Source organism: Balearica regulorum, chromosome 7 (assembly GCF_011004875.1).
Source record: "Balearica regulorum gibbericeps isolate bBalReg1 chromosome 7, bBalReg1.pri, whole genome shotgun sequence".
Taxonomy (NCBI): domain Eukaryota; kingdom Metazoa; phylum Chordata; class Aves; order Gruiformes; family Gruidae; genus Balearica; species Balearica regulorum.
Window position 1 is genome coordinate 6,984,254 of NC_046190.1, and position 23,044 is coordinate 7,007,297.

The following is a 23,044-nucleotide window of genomic DNA, read 5'->3' on the forward strand; positions in this document are numbered from 1 at the left end:
CACCTGTTTTAGATATTTGAATGCAAAGATGAGATATCACGAGTTAAAACTTAGCACTTGCCAAATTAAATATTTGCTGGGATGAGCCCTACGTTCATTACTTGACTGCTATTTTGCACTGGAGAATGAAAAATCTTTTCTAACCTGCCAAAGGCAGTTATTTTAGGAAGCTGACGAAGGGGGCAGATGTTATTCAAGTGGATGGATAAGGAAAGGAAATAGTACATGTTAATTCTTCTGGAATAACCAGATAGATGAAAGAAAGTGGAAATGTTCCTGAAATGTGCTAATTTGTTTGGACAAATCTAAGCAGAAAAGATAGGATGGAAATTTGATACTTCATCTTTCACAAATTGAAATATTAAATTTGGGGGTTTTATGTCTTGTGTTGCATGGGATGAATTTATTTGGGGGTATCTCTGAACTTTGAAAGCACCCAAAATCCAGAACAGTGTTTGTGTGGTTTCACTTAGGCTTTATTCCTCTATGTCTCCCCCTCCCCCAACTTTAAAAAAACCCCATACTTCATCTGTGTCATTCTGAAATGCAAACTCAAGCCACAGTTTAAAAATTCAAAAAGTATTTTAGCACTCTAAATTAGAATTGATGAGTTTGGAAGAGATATCTCCCTGCTGCTCAAAGCACAAACACTGAAACACTTTGAAAACATGAAGGAAAAAAATATTTTGGTACTTTTAGTGTCACAGAATCACAAAATTGTTTAGGTTGGAAGGGACCTCTGGAGATCATCTAGTCCACCCACCCTGCTCAAGCAGGGTCAGCTAGAGCAGGTTCCCCGTGTCCAGTATAGGTTTTGATTGTCTCCACAAATGGTGATGTCTTCTCATGTTTTCCTGAAAGTATTAGCTAGCTTAAATGTTAATGCAGTAATAACTCTTGTTTCCTCCCAAATTCCATCTCTGCAATTTTATCATTCTTCAAAAAGAATAAGAAAAACAATCTCCCACTTCACCATGTTACTCATTTCCCAGAAAATACTGCCATTTGCACAAGTTTGTTTTTTGTTATTGTTGATTTACATATGTAACATTCTCCAGAGAGCAATACAGCATCTTCTGGTTTCATACAAAGAAGTCTGATTCTCTCTCCTTGTGGAAATTTTCATATTATAATTAAACTTGGCTTTAATTCAGAGGGTCTTTGCAGTGAAGATTCATATGTGCTGGTGAGGTCATGTCACCATTTAAAGTTCCTGCACTGAAAGAAAGTCCAGAATGCAGATACGTGGCATTCAGTTAAATTATATTAATTCAGTTTGAGAAAATGAGTATTTAGCATTCCATGGTGTGTAAAGATATCATTTCATAGTGGCAGAAAAAAGTCATTGACCTTCATACGCAAGCAGCATAGCTAGTTATTCTGACCTGAACTAGTCTTGTGCTCAAAATGGCAGTGGGTCTGCTGCACCGGACTCTTGCTACTCCTTCTCTGCAGGCTGCTGGAGCTGGTTCCAGCCTTAGAGAAGTCCAATGCATAGCAGGACTAGGCCTACAGAAGCAGGATTTTAAGCAGAGGAAAAAAGCAAGCCTCTTGGTGAGACTTAGTCAAGTCATCTGCTCTGCTGTTCGTATTTATACAACAGTGGTGCTTGACTCTAAAATTAAAATCATCTAACAGGCTTGCATAAAGGTCAGGCAGCAGATGCTGCCACTAGACCTGACAGATTCACTGATAAGCTTCACTTCCAGGCAAAGCTTGTAACAAGAAAACAAAGTATCAACATTTAATATTTCCAACAACACATGCGCATACACAAGCATACATCTTAGCAGTGAGTTTATTCTTCATTTTTTAGTAAAAATATGCACTACTAAGGCTCAACCTTTTGAAAACCATGCCATGCACACTAAATAAAATGGATATTTTAAATGAGATATGTGACATGACTGTGACTAACAATTCTTTAAGTACAGTCAAGTGTTTGTGTAGCTAATGGCAAAGGAGATGTGTTCTGAAGAATGAATGGATATTGGCCTAATATACCGAATATCTTTGCATAGTAATAATGGAAGAAAAATCAAATTATTCCAGAGTCTGACTAGGCATTGAATGGAGTTATATGAGAATGTAAATTGGAGAGAGAAAGGGCCATATCTCTGTATTCTCACCAATCTTTTATAGGTAATGAATTGTTTAGAAAATGTAGCTAGGGAAAAGCTTTTGAGTTGGAGTCTGACAGTCCTTCAGGGTATTCTTAGAGGTTATCTCTGCAAGGCAGGTGGATGAGGAAGGAGACAAGCTTAACCCTATAAAAATAATTATGATATATTATTAGCAACTAATGGCAATCTAATGGAGTCTTTTCAGCAAAGACACCACTGGCTGCAATTTCTCTCTGTCATATGCATAAAAAAGCAACTCTTAATGAAAACCTACGTTCTGGTAATTTCTCAAACTCAGTGAAGTTAGCGAGCAACTTTCTGCATTTGAAACTTCAGCTGTTTCAGCATCTTTCCGTGCTACTGTTAATGGGAATACCCCACCCAGGCAGCGTGCAGCAAAGTTCAACACTTGAATCAGCATTAGAAATCTGTTGAGATCACATCATCTAGTAGATCAAGAGTGTGCATGGAGTTTTTTCTTTCGTACCTAAATTTTTCCTTTCTGAGATTAATTTTTGACATGATCAAACTGGCATGACCTTATGATGGTTTACATATCAGAACCTGTTGGATTGTTTTACCTCACAAAGGCATAAAAATTGCTCATGATAATTGCGTCCCTACAGGCTTTGTGAAGAGTCAGCTGGATAGAGGGCAGAGACCCTATGCATGCCTTCATAAAATAAACAAGGTGGGGGGAAAAATCACCAGAAGAATGGAATTTGAGAAACTGTGATCAGCAAACAAAGCATCTCACGCATGAAGTTCACTCCACAGTCCATTGCCTGAAAAGACTTAGCGAACAGTTGGAGAAGGGGCAAAGGAGGAGGAGAAGAGGACAAGGACAACATTAGCAAAACCCAGGGCACATTACATAGTCAATCAGTAATTGCTGCAATTGGAGCTCATCATCTGCTTAGCACTTAATGTCTTGGCCTTTTCAGAATGAATTTTATTAATACTAATGTCTTAAGAAAACGGTAGCAGTCAATATCTTTGCTGATTCTTGTGGTGTTTGAAAGTGAAGCTCTTCTCTTCTTGCTGCTAATTACTTGTCTCTACCACATTCTTTATGTCACCAAGGGCTGTCAGACACTTAAAACATGCCCCTGGGGTCTCTGAGAAGGAGTGTCATCGCTAGTCCACTGTAAACCCACACTGACTACTCCCAATCACCTTCTTGTCCTTCAAATGTTTGTAAATGGAGCAAAAAATTCTGGAAACCAGCACCTTCCCAGGGACTGAGGTGGGCCCAACCAGCCTGTAGTTTCCTGGATCCTCCTCCTTGTCCTTCTTGAAGACAGGAGTGACATTTGCTTTCTTCTAGTCCACAGGAACCTCTCCTGCTCACCGTGACCTTACAAAGACAATCAAGAACGGCCTTGCAATGACATCAGCCAGCTCCCTCACCACCTCATGATCAGCTGTCATGGATTTGTGCATGTCCACTTTGTTTAAATGTTCCCTAACCTGAGTCCAGGTGCCTCTTCCACCAAAGCAGGTCTGCCTTGCTTCAGACTCCCACGAGTCTCGGGGACCTGGGACTGCTGAAGGTTGGACTTACCAGTAATGCCTGAGATAAAGAAGGCATTGAGTATCTTGGCCTTTTCTGTGTCCTTGGGGAGGAGCTTTCAGCTATGTTTAAGTGGTGTTGGCTGCTTTCTGATGAACTGTGCGGCTAAGGGTGACCCCCCTGGTGCCATCAAAATTGTCCTGGAAGACTTACCAGAGGAAATGCCCCAAATGCAGAGGGCTGAAAGGCCCATTGGTTTCGGCATCCCCAATTCCATGTGCTGCATTTGTTCCAGGTGTTGGGATACGGAGCTGCTATTATGTCTCGTCTTAGGGAAGGTTTGTTATAACCCATCATCTGTCCAGCCGAGCGCTCTCAGGTGATGCTGAGAATGCCTCCCTGGTGAAGGACGGCTTTTACTCATACCCTTTTCTTTAAAAAGCAGAGTGTGAGTTTCTTGTATGAATTCTGCTGATCTTTTTCTTTTATTTCTCTTCCGTTTCTCTGTTTCCTTCCATCAGTTTCCCCAATTAAGTGTAACAATTTGAGCTGCTCTGGGCCCTTGCAGCAGGAGAAGAAACATTTGTAATCCTGCAGAAAGATGTTTTTTGTGAATTTCCTCTGAAATTGCTAGGCAAAAATTATTTCCATGCTCTAAAAGTGAGGGTAGAACAGAGACCTTGCAATGATAATGCTGTAGAGACCTTATTCTTTGTCTTTTTTCAAAACATTGATTTCTTGAGGAAGGGAGATCATCAACAAAAGAAAAAAAAGAACTCACATGCTGGGGTGGGCCCATTAGAGGAATGCAGGCTCATTAGTCCTGCTAAATATGATACTGCATGTAAAGTCAAAAAAGCAAAGTGAGGTCTGGAAAACTTGGCAGGAAATCAGCCAAGATCCATTATATTATCTTTCACATGGCTTGTTAGTTGTGACACTAATTGAAGGCTGGGCCCTCTTTTTTGCTGACTGTCTAACACAGGGCCATTTTAATTTCACCTGATTATGTTGCCCTATTGTAAGAAGTCTGACAAAAACAAGATTTGTGGAAACTCCTACCAATGAGTCCTTGGCTACCCAAAAGCTCCCTTGGCAGCTAGAAGGTTTCTGTTAATAAGTGGACTGACCCATTTTTCATTTCTAAATATCCCAGATAAATTTGCTACTGTACCGCTGCGTTTCAGTTAAAGCTGACCAGGTTTCTGTAGCTTATCAATCTGTATTTACTATTTGTGTGAAATTTGTGGAAATATTAAAAATGCTACAATTCCTACCCACCCCCGTAAGAAAATGACTTGAGGAAGACTGCCCACCTGAGAGTTCCCAAAGAGTGGGAGTAGATGAAATAAGTGCTGTTATAGGAAAAGGCCATACAATAGTGAAATTGTTTTGGGAGAACCTTTTGTAGCACACTTGTATAAGAACTGTGATTCTTTTGCTGCTTTTATTGACATTATTTGTAATTTCCTCTTATAGTTCCCTTGCTCTTTCTTTGCACTTCCCTGAGCATACAAGCTCAGCTGTATAATAAAGAGCTGAGTTTTACCTCCCTATATCAGTGTAAATCTAAAGTGACTCTGCAGAAGTCAAAAAGATCTGATGTTGGTTAGGGGAGAAATGGTCCCACTAAAGAGCTTGTTAAAGAGAAAAAATCCCTCTCCCGTTGTGGAACAAATTAACTATTAGAAGCAGCCAGTTGGATGCACCTCTCTGGGGCCAATGACCAGAGAGACTTAAAAGTCCATTAAGCTAATTCCTGAATTCATTCTTTGCACATAGCATGCACAGAGGAACTGTCCTCGCAAGCTGGGCTGTGGCAAGGTCCTGGGTTTCCATCAGGGAAGGGATTTACATCAGCAAGAAAACATTTGGTGATTATGACTACCAACTGCGTTAATCATCAGCTTGAATTAAAAGTCACTGACAAGTTGCTCTGGGATTTGTGTGGCGATGCAAGGGAAAAAAGCCAGAATGAGCAGTTGTGAGCAAACTAGATGTGCCAGTGAGGGATCATCCTTCTCCTCTGTTGACTGCTGATGCATCGCACAGAAATGGGGCTCTGTCAGAACAGGACAGGCCCTTTAGGAGGCAAAATCTGCACTTTTCCTTCATGAGGCATGGAGTACAACTGGGGGGAAGCTGGTTTTGTTTGAGGAAGCGTGTCAGTGCATGGTGTCACAGGGACCTCCCTGCTGAATGGCTGCCCCAAACAGGGCAAAGCTGGGTCCTGCCTTCTGCTGCCTGAAGGGCTCCTCCATGGCCAAGGGCAGCTGGGTTTGCAGTACCACGTTTCCTGGGGGCCACCAAAGCACCCTGTCCGGAGACCTCCATGAAGCAGAAGCAGCCTACTAGTCCCTTGAGCCATCTAGTGGTCTTTTCCTTGACTATTGAATATAAAGTCTCATTGAGAAATATAAACAGCATCTGAATTATCTGAAAAGAATGATTAGTGCCAGAAGCAGGCCAGCTACAACGAAAATGAGACGGTCAGTGTCTGGTGGGTTACCAATGCAAGAAAAATTCTGGCCTGGAAATGGCAGACAAGATACAGAGGTGGATGCCAATGTACGATGCTAATGGCTGAGGAGGTTGGTTTGGTATGGTCTGTCTTATGCTTTGTCTTGGTGTTTGCAGCTCTTTATGGATGCTCATTGAATGAGGCTGGGATTTTAAAAAAAAAGCTGAACTTTCCAACCTGAAATCTTAAATCCTTTTCTTATGGGTTTTGTAACTGAATAATGGAAATAGAGTCTTCAGTAATTCAAAAAAGATTTAATGATCAAAGCAGCAATTAAAAGTGTGGTGAGTCATCGTACAATTGTCCATGTGCTAAGAAGTACAGGCTGTTGTCATGACTGGTTTTGCTCAATGAGGATATAGGAGCTGCTATTACTTCCAGCGACGGAAGCAATGTAAGTTCTGCAGACCTATGTTTATAGAGCAGAAGAAAAGGCAACAGTCTTGGCTCCCCCATTTGTGTATTTTATTTAGTAGTTCTGTCTGCAGCATCTGAATTCATTACAGTGCTTTATTACTTTTCTCCTTCTTTCAGAGTGTTTGCTCTCAGTAGGAATCTTGGGGGTTTTTTTCAGTTTACACTAACAAATTACCCACCAAAACAAATACAGAAGAACTGATCTTTAGAGTATTAATAGCTTTTTTTTTTTTTTTGCTTTCTGCAGCATACACTAACAATGAAATATTTAACTGAACATTTCACAGTGTGTGCATTTTCTCAAATTAAAATTGCAAAAGACAAGGAAATGAAGATAAAAATATCCAACCATGCTGTTTCTCAGAAACCCTCACAAGTAATCTAGTATTTCCCTTTAAATCCTGTTGTTTTTTTCTGCTTGATACAAAAATTAGTGCTAAATACAATTTAGCTTAAGTATAGGAGAAACCCCTTGTTCCTAAAAATGTTTAGCCTTTTACACAGACAAAACAGCTAAAAGGAAGCAGAAGAATTTGTAACTCTACTTTTATAATAAAAGACTTGAATATTCTGCTACAGGTCTTGTTTTCCCAGTTCCTCAATTCCTTTCCTAGTGGTAGTAAGGTATCTTCATATTTTATTTTCAAAGCCTCATAATAGCTGTAATATTCAAACTCTAACACACTAGAATGTGATTGCCTACTTTACAAATATCATTCCTGTAGCTCTGCTCTTAAAGATTTATTTGTAAAACAAGCTTTTTTATCTTGCCATTTTTGACATCAGGTGCCTTGAGTCAATGACAGATAGCTATAAATCAATGCCAGCTTTTACAAGAATCCCAGAAGGAACATCTAATGTAAAATATAATGCAATCAAATCAATTGGTACTTTTTTCCCCAGCTTTATCTGAAAAGAGACCTGCTCTGTATGCTGAGACACAAATCAGGTTATCTGATCTAGCAAGTCTTGCAAACAAGCAAATTCAAATATCTTATCATGGATCAAATCCATTGTGGTCACTTAATTCATTTGGTTGACATAATGCACCTATAGGAAATACTCTTAAATTCTTACTTTACTTTACAAATGCAGTCGTTTAGCAAATGAGAAGCAGTATTGCGATCTCTACATTTTCAATGTGTTAGAATGGCCTTTATCTAGTGCAATCAAAGAGTTGCCACAGTTTAATGGGGAAACAGAAGAAAGTCCTGTTTAGAAAACAGGGATCTTGAACTGAAGGATTTTATGGGCTTTTTTTAGAGGTGATCCAGACTAGGACAAACAGTTTATATGTCCTTTAAATTGGGAGAGAGAAGCTGCCCATCTGCAAAACCTAAGAACCATGCAATGGCTTTAGCATAGCTCAGCCTTGCCTTGCAATGGGGGAACACTTAGAAGAAGTGGCGAGAGCTTCTCCAGAACTTAGATATGGCTTTACAGTGGGTTTTAACAAAATCTATGAAAGTCCTAATGAGATGTGAATTGGTTTGTACCTGCCCATGAGGTGAAAGAGCTGCAAGTGCCCTAGTGTATCAGAGCAACATCTTGGTCTTGATAGTAAGAGCCAGAGCAAAACCCTTGTGAGGGAAGCGCTAGGCAGCGCAATTATGGAATTCCCACAGGAGAGTTTTCTCCCTACCTCTCCATCACTTGTTGGTTGATGCTGAGCCAGCAATGCTTTTATTTCTTAAAGATCATTTATTGTCACCAATGCCATGCTGAAATTCTACTATCCATGCTGATAGTGGAAGTGGTATGGTAGGGAACTTCCATATCTCATAGCAATGAATCCCCCAAGTTCATGATACGTTTCATAAAAAAGTTTGTTTCATTAATTCTAAACTTTTCTCCTTTTGCCCTCTGAAGATTCACTGTGTACCCTCTGCTCTTGTACTTCAAGAGAGAAGGCTCTAACAATTGACAGATGTTAAAGGAGTTGATGAAAAGATCTGAGAGGCCTCTTTGTGTACCTTAATTTTTCATGAATCTCTGCCCAGTTCCATGTTGTTGGTCTCTTCTCTAAATGCAGCCACCTCAGACATTCCAAAATCTCATCATATATTTCCTATGATAGCTGTGTCTCAACCACTCATCCATGCAAGTGGAGGTAGCCTTGCTACCAGATATAATCATGAGTGGATAACTTTAATATTGATGACAACTAAAAGCTTGACAATGAGGAGGACCTTTCAAAGCTCAGGCACTGAAAGAAGGGACAAAATTTGGCTCCATTGTATTTGCTTTTTATGTGTGTTCAAAAGAGGAAAAATACCTGCATTTTAATATCAATGTGGCAATCTAAACTGAGAGGGAAGTAATTATACATGAAAGAAATACAGTCTTTTGTAATAAGGTTTTTAAAGTATCAGTTTCATTCTATCATAATGTTTTTTATGATTAGATTTACTTTCTAATATTTTAATAACTTTAGAACGAAGTAAGGAAGTCCTTTGTAGCTTATCATCTCACAAGCCTGTCTAGGACATCACACTTAATGAGGTTTATAATTCAATATAACCACATCTGCATCTTTAATAATGCCTAACATTTAATCTTCATTGCACCACTTGAATCAAAAGATCTAAAATTAAACCTACTGCAGCTTAATCTAATAATAAACATGCATGACATTTTGTGCAAAAACATATGCCTGATCAGCACAGTGCACTCTTACAATTGTATCACATGTAGAAAAGCATATTTTAATCAGCAAAGGTAGATGGTGACATTTAACTCCTACTGATACATTTACTTTGAGGAAACTCTGAGATCCTGCCCCTGGAAGAAAGGACTGGTTGTCAGATCATTAGCAAACTTAGGTCCAAATCCCACCAGTTAGAGCAGCATTAACACAGATCCTTACTAGTAACAAGTGGTTTTCAGACCCCTTAACTTCAGACAGTTAATTCTGGTACCTTCAACAGGAGCTTTGAATCTGTATGTGGTCAGTGGTAAGGTGCTCCTTATTTCCCTGGTAATTAACTGGAGCTCCTGAGGCACCTGAACATTGTTTGGCTTGTCAATACTCCAATGCAAGTGTCCTGCCCACCTCAGGTCCCCATGGCCCTTGTAGGCTGTTACAAGCCTGCTGAGACCACGCTACCAAGTTCTCAGGTGGGAAGGTAGATCAGTCTGGATCATAAGGGTAGTCTCTCAGTGATGGGTAGCCACAGCCATGATGTATGGTGGGTTTTGGGAGGGCCACAGTAGTAGGGTTGAGCACCTCCATTGAAGAATGAGGGGACTGCAAATCAGACGTAGACTTTATTTGTGTGCCCAGGAGGAACTTCGCATAGGAAGATGGGTCTTTACACAAGTAACCAGAACAAAGGAGCTGATTCCTGCAGCGTGCTTTGTGTGGGACCTATGGGTTGGTGGTGTTTCTTTTCCAAGGTGTAAATATTGCTTTGTAATCAGGTGTTATGTGACAGGTATGTATCAAGCGTGGGCTACAACAGTTCTGTCACTGTGACACCAACATTTGTCTCTGATGAAAGTGAGACAAACAAGTGGGACAGAAGACATAACATAGAGATAACATTCTGAAGAACAGGCAGTGTTAGAATTATCTATAACATGTTCAGGTGAAATGATGAATTTATGAAAGCTGACCTCAATTATTTAATGAGAAGCTGCAACTTCTCATTTATCCTCAAGCCAGCTACACTCAAAATCACTGTTTTGATTCCTTAAAGTGCAAAAGTTAGCAACAAGTCAGTGAAAGACTGGCAGCTGTATTAGACCTTGATCCAAGATGTGTGCTATTCTCCACGTATTTAAAGGGCTCTGGCTGTGGTCCTTACTGTAGATTGTAGAGCAAAGTCTGTTTTCTTTTAAATGTATTTTGAAGCTAGTATGGTAAACAACAGTGTAGCTCCTCCATGTGAGATGTCTTTGTGATGTTCACAGGAAGTTCCCATCACAAATAAAAAGACAGTTCTTCACCAGGACCTGATCAGAATAATTTGACATCATCTGGGTCAGGATAGGGAGCTTTGATCGGAGGAGATGAAAGACTGGTGAACATTGTTGGGCCATAGAGTCCCCTGCTGAAGCTGAAACTTCATGTTTCAGCTGGGCTCCGTCTGACTTTAATTAAATAAAGGAAGATCAAAGTCTACAAATCTCTCCGATCTATATCAGCACGACAAACTAAAGGTAAAAATTCTCAGTAACTTTCTGTTCCTTTGAAGTCAATGGTGAACTTTGTGCTGTCCGTGAGGATATGAGTGCTGCAGGTTTACAATAATTTTGACGTAATGTTTATGCAAGGGGAGGGAGAAAAGCTACATCTTGAAATGATGCCTTTGCAGCTGTGAGTCCTGACTCCTCCCCCAGATTGATTTTATCTTTAGGATTTCCTTTGTCTTATGATGATGCTAGAGGCACAATTGTGTCTAATAAATCAGGGAAACCATTGTCTTAGTTTTGCTTCAGCTATAAATCACAAACTATTCCATTTTTGCACAACCACTTCCCCTCCTGCCTTCTTTGCATACTGGTGAGGTGAGCTGGAGACTCACTTGATAAAAACATCCTGAACTAAACCAGCTGGAGATAGACAGTATAATAACGCCAGCCTGCTGTCAGCCCTCATCTATTTTTGTTTGATTGGTATCTGATTGTGATTGAAAGGCTTACTCCCTGAGTTAGCTACCTTGAAGCCAACCTTGAAAACGTGTCACATTTGGCTACTTGATAGCATCTTAAGCATAATGTTAGATCCAGACGGTGCAAAAAATAGAAAGCTGGCATCTTGCTATGCTGAACAGCAAAGGAAAAGCAACGTGGAAAGAATCTGACAGACATGCAAAGAAATGGAAATGCCGCAAGGCAGAGAGAGGAGCCAGTACACATGCATTAGCAGCTCCGGGTGGGACTGAACAGTGACTTCCCCAGGCTCCAGGTTGGCTAACCATTGTTGCAAAATGCAGTGTCCCTTCTCTGCGGTGAGGATCAATGTGAGGACAGCTTTGCCTGTGTATGGCTCAGGAGGGCTGAAATCAGAGCAGTTCCCAGAGTTATCAGACTCTTATTTGCTGGAGTTGGGATTAAGATTATGGAGGGGTATGTAGGTTTGTGATCCAGCTCTGCTGGGGCTGTGTAGGATGCTTATATACAACACATGAGTAGGGAAAATAAAATAAATTTTGATTATGTTGAATAAAAGTCAGGAAAAAGAGTAACAGGTCTGTTACAGGGGATAGCATTGGTTATTTTGATTTCAGATTCTGTTTGACTGGCAGTCATAAATAATAGCTGTGAGGCCAAAAGGTACAGATCTTCAAATCATACCTCCCTGAAAAGAAGGGAGGGGTGCTTTCAGAGGTTGAGTAATTGAGGCTAATAGCAACAAACCATGGCGGTGAGCTCCAGAAAAGAGAATCAGGGACGTCAATACACCTGCTAAACAGAGCAACGCTCCAAAACACAGACCAGGCACAGAAACAGAAGAGTTGTGAGTAAATAGCACTCTCTTTCATCTACACTGGAAATGCAAATAGAAACTAGATTGTATTGCCATATGAGTAAGAGATAAAAAAACAAGAGATAAAACATGGCTTGACTTTGGGTCAATGTGCTGTATTTGATGCTGGTTTGCATTTGAGCTGCTCTCAAAATAGCAAGATAAAATCCAAATAGTATGCTGCTACTTAAGGTATCACAACAAGATATATCAAAAAGTCCTAAGCACAGTCCTCACTAGCAAGAAAGGACTTCGTAAAACAGAAGTTGCAATTGATATTTAAATGGCTTGCTTTTCCAAAACATTTTAACATTATTCCTTTATCAGCTTCTCTAGTGGGTGTCTCATAAAAAGCTGAGGTAGGTTTCCTCTGGAATGTAACCCCTAACATACCAGTGGTGCTTTCTAATGAACTTCTGAAAGGGAAGGATTTTCCCTTAAATGGAAAATTCACCATGGTAGAAAACCATGGTGATCATTGATGAATACTTTCTATATGGGTAGCCTTTCTCTCTCGGTGTCTGCTTAAGATTTTCTTTTTCTGCTTAGGAAGCAAAGCTCCTTTCAGGTTCCTGACTGTACGAGTGTTTGTGTTTCCACCTGCACGGTGCATCACCAAAGCCCCCCTTCGGATGGTGGCTGAGAGACTGGACGCAGCTGGGCAGGGCTTTCTGCCTGACCGTGCACATGGGGGTGAGTTCTGCCCCGAGAGATCAATATTTCCCATTGGATACGCTGGGATTGTCGCACTGCTGCTGGGGGAGCAGGTGGAGCTGGAGGAAGGAGGTCTTTATTAAGCATGCAGACAAGGGTAGGTTTTAGAGGGCAAGCAGGACTCGTCGTTCATCCTGTTTGTCCCCAGAGTTCAATACTACATTGAAGCAGCAAACACCTCAAACATGACCTTCACTCTTTGGTGCTACAGGCAGCCAGGGAAGCGATGGGAAAGCTGGGTCTGGGACGAAGCTCTGATGTATTTTTGCTGTTACTATAAAAGGTTAATGTCAATACAAAGCCCTGACAGCAAAGCGGGGTTGTCAGAAGCACTTAGTGCTTGCATTACTGCAGTGGCAGAACAAGGCCGCTTCAGATTGCTCCCCAAAGCCCACCTCTTTTCCAGGTGAGTATGAAAAAGAAGTATTACTTTCTTGAATGATTTATTTGTGTTCTGGGTTAAGTAGTATCTATAACCTGGAGCAAATGGCTGGCTGTCCGTGTATGCTCATAACAAATGTCCCACCCCACAAAGCGCTGGCTGTTTATTCCCACCAGCACCGTTTGTCATTTTTAGCTAATAGGTGCAGAAAAAGGAACAATGAACGAAAGGTTCCCAATGGCTGTCAGTAAATTTATTTTGCAGTTAACAGCCTTTGTAATGCACAGACTAACTTTATCTCATTTCACTGTGGGTGTGCTGGGATAATTGCTCGAGTACTTTGTTAAAAACAAAAGCTCTCCACATTTCCATTAACTCCCGGCATGGTGTCTGTTTCACTTGACTGCACTAGGTACCATTTACAGTTCAATTTCACAGTCATGATGGACTGAAACATATAAACCTGCTTTCTCTCCACTCCACTAATCACATGCATTAATAAACAGGGAGATTCATAAGGTCTGTTACTCTTAGTTTTTCCTTTGTAAAAGTCTATTTTTATGAATTAAATCATGAGCTTTTTTCCTGTGAAATCCAAACTGCCAGAGGAATAAATACAGTGCTATCTTATTCAGTAGGGTGTAATAAGCTACTATTTTAGGGAAGCAAGCCAGGCATACAGAATTTGTTGCAAACCAAAAAGGAAAAAAAAAATCCAGCAACAAAGAATAGCATTGTATGATGTCAATCTACAGTATGCATGTGTTTGTATAATCACATTGGAATTTACTTTGAACTTTAGCCTGGAAAATTTACTTACTGGGGGGAAGGGGAAAGGATTTGAGTATCTAAGCACCAAAATAGCTAAGACAAAGTAGTAAAACCGTGTGGTTGATTGTACAGCAGGACCACGTGAAAATGCAAAGAATCCCTTTTGTAATGGGTAGAGACAAGTAAGCCACTTGATCATTATGGTATGAGATAAGTATACAAGCCACAGGAAATGCTGTGTTATTCACATTCCTCTCTCATTGTTTTTCCAAGGGTGGCTAATTTTTGCCTTTTTAAGGAACTTTTTTGTACATGACTTCTTCTCCCTCTGGTTTAATAATACCAGCTCACTACAGAAAAAGAAAGAACAGTCCGTTGCATGAGATAAAACATGGGTAAGAGGTCAGAACACCAAGGGCTGTCTTTTCTCCTGTGGCTTCTTTGGTGAAGGAAGAAGAAAAAAAAAAAAGCCCTAGCTGACCTACCACAGCATTTATTAGCCCTCATTCATACTGATCGAGGGCTGAGTTGACTGGTCCCAAGTTCAGTGCTGCTACCCACAAAACTCCTACTCTCTCTAGGGACCGTCCCATTTGGCCCTTTGTAAAACTGGATGTAGTAGCCTTTCTCTGTTAAAAGGCATAAGAGAGAAGCATTCTGATCCCTTAACCACATTTTCAAAAGTGCTTAATACGCAGCAACTTATTTTGGGTCAATTTGGCCAGAATAACAAAAGATCTCGACACTCTGGTTGCTGAGCCATTTAGAAAATCATACTGCTTTTGCTGATGACATGGAAGCAGAGCCTGCTTCAAAACCTCACCCAGAAATGTTTGTTAAAATGGAATACATAGTTTTGCATCATGCCTTTTTTTGGGGGGGTCTGTCTTATGGCATATTAAGTGACAGCGGTATGGCCACATCTTTGATCATACACAGCCCGTTCTTCAGTTGTGCTCAAGGAAAATCTTACTGCGAACACTAATTCAGTCTGCAAAAGGTATCGGTAATGGGCTGCTGGGTTTTTCAGCTCTTTTTGTAAAGCAAAACAAATTAAATTGTTAGGGTTTAATCACTAGTGTCAGAACAGCTTTGCAGACTGTCTCTCCCCTTTAAATGTGGCCTTCTCAGTCTATTTTTTTTGTGAATGGACAATGATTGGGATTGCATCCTCTGCTTAGACAGACATTAAAAAGCGTGGTTTTCTCTTAGTAAATGCCACCTGTCCTAAAAGGCAATTGGGTGACTTCTGTGATAAACCACCTGCGGTGTATAATGGCAATATGTGATTCATCTTCAGACCTAGCTATTGCAATAATAAAGCTTTTTTCCAGTCAGTAGCTAAGGTAATTTAATTACAGTATTTGAGCTGGAAGACATAAGCATGTAGAAACTTCCTCTGAGTGACTCACATAGTGTTTGGAAATTCACCATAGCAGCAAACCTTTGCTTTAAGTTTACTTGTCCCCCCTTCTACCCCTCCTTTTTATTTGGTTTTAGCAAGAGCTGTTAGGATCTGAGGGTCCAGGGCAGCCCTTCGCATCTTTTTGAGGTGGGGATCTAAGAGAAAGACAAAGCAGGATGACATTAGGTCCCTCATACCCCACAATGTGCAGCCTGCAAGTACACGATGGGGTGGAAGGGATGAGGAAACCGTGCTGGCCTTGTCTGCAATTGCTTCCCTAGGAAGCAGATCTCCTGACCCTTTTGAATACTTTCTGTGAAGACTGCAAAGACATGTGGAGAAGAGAAAGCTGGTCTTAGAAAAGCTGGATCTGTGATTCTAGCAGTCACAGAGGTCGGTGCTGAATACCTCAGTCTTCTACTCTCAGAGGAATTCACTGAAATTCTCCTGACCCACTACATAAGATGATCAAATATAAGACGGGAAGTGATGAAAAGACTGTGTAAATGCACAGAGGCTGTTTTTCTGGGCAATAGTCTGAATCCATGAATGACTAATGTGGTTGGTGCTCTCAGAACAGCAGATTCTCTGTGCTCCTCTTGGGTCTGGGGTTTGCAGAGACTTGCAGGAGTGTGCTGAGCATTTCTGGCCTCAGGGGGCTTTGGCTCAAATCCATGCTTCTGTGGCACTGCATTTTATTTCGTACACTGGAAAGCTTAAGCTAGACGTTGTTTGGTGTTTGCTTACCTCTGTGCTCCACAAACTTGGATGTGAAGCATGTCCATTAACTCACCAGCAAGAACGGAAATGAAATAAGATGCCCTACCCCTCCGTGTCATTAGACCTTGTTATTCCATGTAATTCATTGCTATTTACCTAAAGTAATTTCTGCAGCCAATGACTTTTCTTCACTTGCTTCCCTCATATTCCAGCCTGCTGAGTTGCTTCAATTATGAATTTTGTAAAAGATAGCTTTAACCTTATAGATCTTGTAATATTTTTTTTTTATTCATTTGCAGTCAGTAGCAAGAGATATGATCCTTCTCTTTCCAGCATCTTTGTGATTTCCGTTCTCCACTTGGAGTCCTCAGAGCCTGCAGGGTTTGGGGATACCTGAACATACACCTGTATTTTTTGTTGTCCTCTAATAATTCCTAGATTGAGTTTTATGGTCCCTGTGATCCATGGCATGAGGTCAGTTTTACTTATGGATCAACAGCCTTTTCATAAAGCTCAGTTTTTCCTTTTTCTTCTTTCCAAGCTAAAGCTGTTGTTAGGCTAAAGCCTAGTAACTTCAGCTACAAGTAGAAATAGATCTGGACATAGCATGCATCCTTGTCTGACTTCTGTAGTCATCCTTAACCATTCCGTCATCATCTCATCCACTATTGCTACATGCGATGACTTACTATAAATGTCTTCTGCTTGATCATTCTCTTGGGATGTCACAAGTTTGCAGAATTCACCATCTTTCACTTTCTGTGTGATTCTATCAGAGCCTGCTCAAATTTTATGAAATTATTATAGCAGGCTGAGTTGGGTCCTGCAGACTTTTCTGAGATTTGTCTTCAAATACTATGATGGTATGTTTTTCCTGAATACTGCCCTAAACCCAGCCTGCTTATCCACAGGTATTTCTTTCACCTTTTCCCCAGTGCTTTTCTTTCCACTGTTTACTCTGCTTTTATTTACATTTACTGGGGAATTGGTTTGTACAGCACCTTAGCTGTGGATTCCCTACCTGCTTATAGCATGTGTTTCCAATGCCATTTTTTCCACCACCTTCTCTTTTGAACTTTTTTCCAAGACCTTAAGACTTTGGGGTGGTTTTTTTAGACAAAGGAGTCAAGCCCAAAACCACCCCCCTAAAAAGAAACCCCACAAACAAAACCAAAACCAAAACCAAGCACCCCCCCCCCCCAAACCAAAACACAAACCTAACAAACAAACCAAATAAAAAAACTTTGCATCTGCTCTCTCTTATTTGTGCCAGGATGCTTCTCTAGGGCTCTTTCATCTGCTGTGCTCTGGGTTCTTCAGAGCACTTTTTCCACCCTCTATTTCTGCTTGCTCATCTCGAGCTGTTCTTTACAAACAGCCTTTTCACCTCAACCTCTGTACCCCTGTCCTGTTCATCTGCATAAATTGGTGTTGCTGGGGAGTCCCCCAAATACTAGCTTGACCTAGTGACTGATCAAAACTCATGTCAGAACAAATAAAAATAATTATTAAAAAAGAGTTAGAGTTGATACTAGAAAGGATTAGTAATGGACTCAAACTAAAGTTTTACTGAACCCTTCTGCTAAATGTGCCTCTGAAAGTATCCTAGGAAAATGACTACTGAATCTCAAATGAACACCCCACCCCCCCGCTTTTTTTTTATTTTATCAGGCTGCCTGGGCTTTGCTGGCTTCTGCCTTTATGCTGATAAAGATGACTTTTGACAGGAAACAATAGGATCTGTGTGTAACAGCCTGTGTTTCTGGTCTAGATTCCTTGCCAAAATAGCTACACTTAGCACTTGCGCAGTGCTTTTCATCTTCAAAGCCTTTTCACAGATCCCATGTAAGCAGCCGGAGTTCCACTGATTTTGGTGGCAAAGAGCTTAGTAGCCTTCAGAAAAGGATTATGCATTTGCATGGAAAGTAGGAATGTCATCTGCTGCTCTGCTAGCTACAATTTTATAAAGATATCAAGCTTCAAGCTAGAAAGGAATTATTAGCGGAATGGGGTTAAGTAACTTTCCTTGTGGTCAACATGCATATTCCTGGCTACAGTTTCATTGGATGAATTGAGGATTGATTATTGAATCAATCCTTAAATGTGTTTACAAGAAAAGCAATTGCTGAGACACACAGTATTTTTGAGAGTCATTGATTTTGATGTTTTATCAAGACATGTACTTGTATGTCCTAATATGTATGCCCAACATGTACACATCTTGGTAGATTTTTTTCCCAGCATATTAATAGCTTTGAGATTTACTTTATGGTGTTTCACAGTATTTAACAAATACAATACTTTATTTCACTAGTACATCCTATGATACATGTTGCTATATTTAAGCTTGGAGTGCACTTAAGAGGTCAAGAGCTAGTCTGTCCCTCTGGTTCATGGCAGAAACAGGTCTATCTAGCCTGGGAAGATGTTTACCTAGACTTTTTATCAATTATTTTCTGCTTTTACCTATTTGTCTTATAGTCAGGAAATGCCTGATTCTGCTTCTATAGTGAAAATTAACGCAGTTGTTTCAAACTTTCCCTGTAAATCATGTTGGTCTGTACTTCTTATGATTCTTGTTGGTCTTTTCTGAACCATCTCCAAATTCTCCACATTTTTCTTAGTGTGACACACAAATCTGGTTGCAGTATCCCAGATCTCTCAACTGTTTGTAGAGCAGAATGTTCATCTCCCATGTCTCGCATATAATGTGTCTGCTAGTGCATCCTGGAGCAGGATCAACCTTGTGTGTTCAGCACGATGGTAGCGATTCAGATTCAGTTGGTCTGTAATAACCTCCATTTCTGCAGTGATTCTGCTGAACCAGTTATCCCTGAGTCATGTTTTTGTGTTTGATTTCTCTTTGTGTCTTTACTGAATTTCATCTTGTTGATGTCAGATCATTACTTATGAACTGATGCGCATTTGTAATATGGGACCTGAATTTGTTGGCAGCAGGCACAGGCTTTCCCTGTTGTGGCAGTATGAGTTCCTTTTCAAAACCTGTTTGAGTAGGGATGGATGATGAGGGGTGAAACTGTTTTAGTGGTTGGAACTGCTCTTCCAACTCAGCACACTTTGTCAGGTACTCTAAAATCAAAAGCTTTGGGTTGGTCAGAAATGTTTTTATAGTGTTGGCATTGAGATGAAAAATAAGTCATTCCTGTAGCACCAACCCTGACCCACCCAAATGGGGCTACTGCTTTTTACATCCATCCTTCACTTGGCTTTCTGTCAATCTGGACATCTGATTCTTGAACCCAACCCGCCTGTGGTGTCCAGTCTCCTCCCAGAACCCTGAAATGTAAATGTAGATGTGTGTTTAATTTTGCATGTGGAAAATGAAGCACGGGGTGAGCTGAATTGTGTTCACTGCTGTGGGAAAACCATGTAGCAAAGCCAGGATTTGAAACCACTATTTCAGAGATATGAGCTGGTGCTTCAGCACAAGCCTGTTCCTCTCATCTGGAGAGAAATAACCTCTGGAATATGAAAGATGGTCAATTAAACCAAACACTCATCTCCTCCAGTGACTCATCTGCTTTTTAGTTTCAGTTGGTGGGCAATTTTGTCCTTTCTCTTTGAAGAAGCAGTTTAGAGTAATTCCCTTTTAATTTGTCACCAGTGCGTTCTGCCAGCTCCCTAACCAAAGTCGTTTCTTCAGAGGCCAGTTCAGCAAACTGTCCTGGCTCCAGTGTGCCCAGTGCAAGTCATGCTTCTGGGGGGAGCACTGTCATTGCTTCTGCTGCCCCTTATCTGGAGCTCACTGAGGCAGACCTGGGTGAGAGAGCAATCAAAATGTCTTCAGCTGTCTCTATAGACAAGCATTCCTGCTGCTTCAAAAAGGAGGTAACCAGCCTGCATCAAAGGGAGATGTCCTGAAAAAGTCACTGTAAACACAAGCCTGTTAGTGTCTTGCTTGTGAGCTGTATTATTTATAGTCAAGTATTTCACTGCTACCTTAAAAACACAGGTTGCAGAAGGAATCAGAACTAATCCCATCCCCTCCTCTGCAGTGCAGGTTCACCTACTTTCAGCTGCATATCCCCTTCCTGAAGTAACATCTGAGGACTTTTTTCCTTTTGCATCCATCAGGAATATTCTTCAATCCATCATTCTCTGCTCTTAAATATTTGACAGTGGCTTCCTCTGGGCTTGCTCTTTTCTCCTTCAGTGCTTCCTTCATAGAACCAGATTCCTGTCTCCCAATCCTTTAGTGAGGTGTTTGATTATTTCCTGCCCCCAACCAATGCTTTCTCTTCCCATCATTTCTTTATTGCTTTCTGGTATCCATTCTCTACACAGGCCAATAGCTGTTACCTGAATCCTTAGATAGCTTTGTGAATATAATTTTTCCTTCACTTTCATTTAAATGTATTTTGTTCCCAAATAGCTCCAAACTGCCACAACAGTTATTTCCTAATGAGACTGAAGGAGATGCTTGCAAAGATTTTCAAATCGTGGCAATCATCATTCCTAGCTTCCCATATTACCTCCCTCCTCTGATTATCACGTGCAGACAGCAAGACAAATACGGGCTGCAGATAACCCTGCTTTCTGCCCTGAACACCTCTCTGAAGTAAAATCCTCCCTCTTCTCTCAGCTTTAATTTTCACATGGTGCATTTGCTGCTATACTTCCCTCCAGGACGCTGCCAAAAGAAGTTCTATTTTTCTAGCAGCTGTTCTGATGGGTGTGTTGTTTTCCTGTATCCTAGTGCAATACGTGGTTCTGCCGACGCGAGTGTCACCGCTGGCCTTGGGCACGTCTCCAGCCGGAGCCCTCGTGCTCTCCCTGCCCAGGGCTATGCTGCGTCTTGTGGGGCAGTGGGTTCTGCGGGTGGCTCTCACAGGCTGCGTATCACCAAGCGTGATGTGCGTACCCATCCTCTCTGATTGCTTTTTTTGTCTTTTCAGCTGTTACAGACCTTTCCTTGGGTTGCTGGTGAATTTGTCCTAGCAACAGAGTAAGTTGCTACCATGAAAAGGCTAATCACAGAGACAAGTATGAAAATTGGTAATGATTTTTAAACCTGTAGTACTTTTAGCTAAAAACTCTCTAGCTTTGTCGGTTCTGCAAAGCTCTGCCTTTGTACAGTGGGGAAACCTGGTGTGAACCAATCCTGTAATTTGCAGTTAATGCTTATCTGTAAAATACAAACCTGATAAAAATAGCAGCCCTTCAAACTCTGCTTGATGTATAAAGAAATGCACTGTGGTATATTTAGCATTAAATCCTTTAATAGCAGTAATTCTTCCATTACAGCACAAAGCATTTTATTTTATACTGGAATATGTCCAGAAAGACTGTTTAGTAGAATTGATTAAAGACTTGAATAATAGATTAAATATTTAGATTAACATCTAGTATCCCAGATCCAAGCTCATAAGGGAACAAAATGAAAGAACTTTTTTTCCAGATCCAGAGGACTAGGATATTGAATGCAGAAGTCCAGCTGCATGGAAATAATGCAATACACCAGAAATATGTCAGGTGCTGTATCAGCTGGCTAATTTTTTATTGCTATTTTGAAAATGCATCTGTTTTGATGCAGATGTTGGTGTCCGATACAAGACCAAAATGAATAATATCTTTGTGCCTCCTGGTAATAATATCTAAATACTGTAGATTAAATTTTTTTTTAGCATATTATCTTTCATTCTGTGTGGAGCAGTATTATTTCGTGAATCTGTCACTAACAGTGATGTGCTAGGAGGAAGGGTGAGCATAATCATTTAGTTATGAGACACTGAATAAAATAAATTATCTCTTCATAGATTCATAGTATCTAAGTCCAGAAGGGATTGTTGCATTTAGCTTGACCTCCTTTATATCACATACTTATAAAGCAGGAGCTGTCTCTATTGCACTAACCATTTTTTGAGGCCCATGTTGCATACAATTATCAGTCTCCTGGATAAATACCAGCTCTTGGGATCCTTCCAACTATGCCTTTTCCTGAAGAGGCTTCTGTGTAATAGAAGGGGACTGATGGTGCTCTTTTTGAAACAAAACTGTACTACAGGAGCCAGGAATGTAGGAAGGAGCTTCAGGTCCAGGGAGAATGAGGGTTTCTGGCACAGGTCTGAAACTAGCAAGGGTGAGTGTTGAAATGAAAGGATTCCCCAGTCTGGCAGCCAATTTCTTTCATTTCATCAAGGAAGAATCATGGAGAGAACACACAGCAGTGCCCCATAATAGGAGAATTCTCCTTCAGTTTGCAGCAGCCGTTGGTAGTGTCCAAGAGGAAGGATGCTGTATGTGAAGAAGCAGCAACATTTGTCCCTATGACAGTAGAAGGACTTTTTTTTTTTTCCTTCTTGTGTATGTGGTCTCAATAATGATGCCCATAACCACAGCAATCAGCAGCGATGTGATGGGTTTCTAATGGGCTAATCACAAAGGGTTATAAATGTCCTGCAGTGAAACTGTTTTTGTGGGGCTTCTACCTATTTGTGCCAATAATTGTTAGTCATATCAGTGCACAGGCCAGAGCGACTGTGTGCATGTGTGTGCAGTGAGAGGATGCAGTGTGCTGATGACAGTGAGGAATTATATTTTGGTTAGATTGGGTTTTACTAGGAGCTTCGACAGACAGATACTATAGCTCTCAAAATGCTCGTGTCAGTGCGTTTTTGACACCTGCCTCTGTAGATACAATTACGCTAGCACATCCGTATCAGACCATTAGACGCTATCAGTCAATGCTGGTTACGGCCGCAGTTCCAAAAGTGGGGTGGAAACAGGATGCCTGCAAAATGAACCTCCCTTTTTACACTGTGTAGAGCATGAACTGTGTCAGGGATTAGACTGTGGCTGTCTCTCACTTCTGAATGCTCTGTTTTCCTAGAAAAATGAGCATGAAGTGACCTTTATCCCGTGCTCTTCGTATGGGCCTTGTGCTTGCAAGGCTGTAACAAGCTTTCTTAAGATTGCCTGTCTCTCTGCCTTCCTTTTGTGAGTGACTCAACATGTACCAGATGGGAGCCCCAGGTGTGGAGCCTGAAC

At 40.9% G+C, this 23,044-nt stretch overlaps 1 long non-coding RNA gene across 6 annotated transcripts in view; it reads left to right on the forward strand.

The window, feature by feature from the left end:
• Nucleotides 1-23,044, forward strand: part of LOC142602550 (uncharacterized) — a 107,966-nt gene that overhangs the window by 72,858 nt on the left and 12,064 nt on the right. The window contains exon 1 of one of the 6 annotated variants that reach the window (XR_012836292.1): nt 15,220-15,709. The exons of the other annotated variants lie outside the window; for them this stretch is intronic. This is a non-coding gene — a long non-coding RNA (uncharacterized LOC142602550). Of the gene's footprint in view, nt 1-15,219; nt 15,710-23,044 lie in introns of those variants that run through there. 6 annotated transcript variants of the gene reach the window in all.